The following is a 5,000-nucleotide window of genomic DNA, read 5'->3' as shown; positions in this document are numbered from 1 at the left end:
AGAGAGAGAGAAAGAATGATGGAAGAGAGAGAGAGAGAGAGAGAGAGAGAGAGAGAGAGAGAGAGAGAGAGAGAGAGAGAGAGTGATAGAAGAGAGAGAGAGAGAAAGAGAATAATGGAAGAGAAAGAGTGAAAAAGAGAATAATGGAAGAGAGAGAGAGAGAGAAAGAGAATGATGGAAGAGAGGGAGAGAAAGAGAATGATGGAATAGAGAAAGATAATGATGGAATAGAGAGAAAAAGAGAACGATGAAAGAGAGAGAGAGAGAGAGAGAGAGAGAGAGAGAGAAATGAATGATATGGAAGAGAGGGGGAAAGAGAAGGAAAAAGGGGAAATATAGGGGAAAAGAGAATAAAGAAAACGGGGATAATGGGACGGAGAATAAACGTAAGAAGAAGGAAAAGAAAATGGGGAAAAAGAAAATGGGGGACAGGGTCCTGGAAAGGAGAGAACCACAAGTGGTGAGGAGTCTACGCTAGGAGGCGCTGAGTGGCTGCGGTCGAAGCTGTCACCTTTGCCTTATGTGCACACACACACACACACACACACACACGTACGCATTTACTCTCGTGGGCGGGGAGTTGGGGGTGTGTGTGTGTGCAAGGTCATAGCATTACCCATAGATCGGACCTACGAGCTCTGAGCTCTCTTCCAGGAGGGAAATAGCTGTCGATCACGAGTCCAACACGTGATCCAAAGACCAAGTGAACACACACACACACACACACACACACACACACACACACACACACACACACACACACACACACACACACACACACACACATACACATACATATACATACAGACACACACACACATACATACAGACACACACACACACACACACATACATACACACGCACACACACACACATACATACACATACAGACACACACACACATACACAAAATAGTTTCCTGCAGTATAACCCTACATATTCCCGAGTTAAACTTAACCTAACTTAACCAAACCTAACCAAACATACCGTAACCTAACCTAACCTAACCTAACTTAACCAAACCTAACGTAACCTAAGTTAACCTAACGTAACCTAACTTAACCCAACCTAGCCAAACCTAACCTAACCTAACCTAACCTAGCCGAACCTAACCTAACCTAACCTAACCTAAACAACCTAACCTAGCCTAGCCTAACCCTATAATACCCTTTCCCATAACATACTACCGACCAAGACGCATAGAAAAATAGATAATTTAATTAATTATATTTTTTCTTGCCATCCTTTACCCCCAAACCGAATAGCAATTACTTTTCTGAGCAATTAACTCGGTTTGTCTGTTTCTATTTTTCCCATCTGCCGGGTTAGGTTAACGACCTAGAACTAAGTTATTTAGTGAGGGAGGGGAAAGGGGAGGGGGGAGGAGGGGGAAGGAGGGGGAGGAGGGGGAGGAGGGGAGGAGGAGTGGAGGGGGAGAGGGGGAGGAGGAGGGGGAGGGGGAGAGGGGGAGGAGGAGGGGGAGGGATGAGAGGGGGAGGAGGAGGGGAGGAGGAGGGGGAGGGGTGAGAGGGGGAGGAGGAGGGGGAGGAGAAGGGGAGGGGTGAGAGGGGGAGGAGGAGGGGGAGGGGTGAGAGGGGGAGGAGGAGGGGGAGGGGTGAGAGGGGGAGGAGGAGGGGGAGGGGTGAGAGGGGGAGAAAGAGGTAGAGGGGAAGGGGGAGAAGGAGAGGAGGGGATGGATGGGGTAGAGGGAGGGGGACGGGGGAGATGGAAAAGGGAGAGGGGGAGAGGGAAAGGGGGAAAGGTGGAGGAGGAAAAGGGTGTGGGGGGAAGGGGGTGAGGGAGGGGGAGAAGAGGAGAGGGGAGAAAGGGGTGAGGGAAGGGAGAAGGGGAGAGGGGAGAAAGGGGAAAGAGAGGAGAGAGGAGAGAAAGGGGAAAGATAGGAGAGGGAGAGGGGAAAAAGAGTAGAGAGAGGAAAGAGAGGAGAAAGAGGAAAGAGGGAAGAATGGGGAATGGGGAAAGGGAAATGGAAGGAAAAAGGGGTCGAGGAAAGGTCGCCTCCCCATACCGAAACCTTGCATGACAACATGCCATCTTTCATTGGGATTTATGGGTGAAAGCGATGAGGTCATGTGGGATATGAATGGAGGATCACAAGTTATGGGGGAAGGTCTGTGTGGGAGGCGCGATGAGGACTCCCATAATGTGGGAGTTTATGTGGGAGTCTATGGGGGAGGGGTGTATGGGAGCGTGTGACGAGCCGAGGACAATAGGTATATGATCAGAGATGCGTAGTTCTATGGGATTATATTCTGTACTTATGGGATTCTGTTGTCCTTTGTGGGATCATATACGTATGAATGGGATTCAGACTGGGAGAAATGGGATGGGAGGAAAAATGAGGAGGATTGGGAGGAAGAGGAAGAGGAGAATGAGGAGGGGATTGTATGAGAGGAGGAAGGATGGGGAGGAGAAGGGGGGAAGAAGGAGAGGATAAACGTGGAAGTGCAAGTAGAGGAAGAAGAGGAAGAGGAAGAGGAAGAGGAGTAGGTAGAGATGGAGAAGGAGGGGGAAGAGGAAGAGGAGAAGAAGGAATAGGATGAGGAAAAGGAGGAGTAGAAGGAGTAGGAGGAGGAAGAGGAGGAGGAGAATGAGGAGGAAGAGGAAGAAGAGGTGGAGGAGGAGCAGCAGGAGGAAGAAGAGTAGAAGGAGGAGGAGGAAGAGGAGAATTGATAAGGAAGTAGAAGAGGAGGAAGAGGAAGAGACGAAAGTGCAGATGAAGAAGGAGGTGGAATAGGAGGAGAGGGAGGAGAAGAAGGAATGGGTCATGGAAGAGGAGGAAGAATAGTAAGTGGAGGAGGAGGAGGAGGAGGAGGGAGAAGAGGAGGAGAAGGAAGAAGAAAGGGGAAAGAGGAGGAAGAAGGGGAAGAGGAAGAAAAGGAGGAAGAAGAAGGGGAGGAAGAGGAGGAGAAAGAAGATGAGGAGGAAGAGGAGGGAGAATAGGAGGAAGAGGAGGAGGGAAAAGAGGAGGAAGAGGAAGAAGAATGGGAGGAAGAAAATGAGGAAGAAGAATAGGAAGAAGAGGATGAGGAAGAAGAAGAGGAGGAGAAAGAAGGAGGGGAGGAAGAGGATGAGGAAGAAGAAGAGGAGGAGGAAGAAGAGGAAGAGGAAGAAGAGAAGGAGGAAGAAGAGGAGGAAGAATAGGAGGAGGAGGAAGAGGAAGAAGAGAAGGATGAGGAAGAAGAAGGGGAGGAAGTGGATGAGGAAGAAGAGGAGGAAGAATAGGAGGAGGAGGAAGAGGAAGAAGAGAAGGATGAGGAGGAAGAAGGGGAGGAAGAGGATGAGGAAGAAGAGGAAGAAGAGGAGGAGGAGGAAGAAGAGGAGGAAGAAGAAGAGGAGAAAGAGGGAGAAGAGGAGGAGGAAGAAGAAGAAGAGGAAGAAGAAGAGGAAAAGGAAGAAGAGGAGGAGAAAGAAGAAGAGGAGGAGGAGGAGGAGGAGAAGGAGAAGGAGGTCAAAAGCGTGTCTTGTTTGTCTGCTCCATGAGGGACTAAGAGAGGAGGACGAGACGTCTTGTTTGCTTCCTCGAGCTAAAGTAGAAGACAGTGTGACGGACGCTTCCTGTCCGTCACAGGCTATATCTATATATATAGCATGTGTATGTTGTTGGCGGATGAAGAAGGGGAAGGGGGGAGAGGGGAAAGAGGGGAAGGGGAGAAAGGGAAGGTGGAGTGGGAAGGAGGGGAGGAAAAGGGGAAGAGGAAGGGGAAAGGGAAAGGGGAAAGGGGAGAAGGGTGAAAGGGGAAGAGGAGAGGGAAGGAGAGAAGGGAAAGGGGAAGAGGAGAGGGAAGGGGAAAGGGGAAAGAGGGGAAGGAGAGAAAAGGGAGTGGGAAGGGAGAAGGAGGGAAGGGCAGAGGGAAGAGGAAAGGGAAAGGGGGAGAAGGGAAGAAAGGGAAGGGGGAGGGGGAAAGAGGGAAGGAAAGGGGGAAGGGGAAGGGAAAGGGGAAGGGGGGAGGGAGGAAGGAGGGAGGGGGAAGGGGGAATAAGAGAGGGGTGGGGAAGTGGGGAGAGTGGAGGGGGAAAGAAGAGAGGGGGAAGGAAGAGAGGGGGAAGGGAGAAGGGTAGGGGAAGGGAAAAGGGAAAAGAGAAGAGGGAAGGGGATGAGGGGAGGGGAAAGGGGAGAGGAGGGAAGGGGAAGGGTGAGTGGGAAGAAGGGAGGGAAAGGGGGAGAAAGGGAAGGGGAAGGCGGAGGGGGAGGGGGAAGGGGGAAAGGGAAGGGGGAGAGTAGGGGGGGAGAAGAGGGAGGGGGAAGGGGGAGTTGGAAGGAAGGAGGGGAGGGGGGATAGAGGGAAAGGGAAAAGGAAGAAGAGAGGTAAATTTTTATTATTATTATTATTTGTTCTTAAGAATAAATAAATAAATTAATTAATTAATTAATAAATAAGTACAAAAATGGCTGACGAAATGATTCACAGTCAGCTGCTGACGATCCCATGAGCAAGGTATTCATCAATCAAGAACCTACTCACGACGACCAATCAGGAGTCTTCTCACGCCGACCAATCAGGAGCCTACTCACACCGACCAGTCAGGAACCTAATCACGACGACCAATCAGGAGTCTAATCACGCCGACCAATCAGAAACCTACACACGCCGACCAATCTGAACACTACTCACGCCGACCAATCAGGAGCCTACTCCCGCCGACCAATCAGAAACCTACACACGCCGACCAATCTGAACCCTACTCACGCCGACCAATCAGGAGCCTACTCACGCCGACCAATCAGAACTAATCATTATTATCATCTATTGAAAATCTTCTTACGATTTCTAAAAGAAAATATACAAAATACGTGACATCAACTGAAGAGGTTTTCTTAAAAAGTAAAAGATAAGAATGAAAAAAGAAAATAAGAAGAAGAATTTTCAAGAGGAGATATAGTAAAGAGAGGCGAGAAGTGAAAGAGAGGAAAATAAAACAAAAGAAAATAATATAAGGAAATTGAACGAAAGATGAAAAAGAGAAGAGAGTGAAAGAG

The sequence above is a fragment of the Oratosquilla oratoria genome, chromosome 8 (assembly GCF_046742065.1).
Source record: "Oratosquilla oratoria isolate Oo_2021 chromosome 8, ASM4674206v1, whole genome shotgun sequence".
NCBI lineage: Eukaryota > Metazoa > Arthropoda > Malacostraca > Stomatopoda > Squillidae > Oratosquilla > Oratosquilla oratoria.
The sequence above is the reverse complement of the archived record's forward strand: the minus strand, read 5'-3'. Positions refer to the sequence as shown.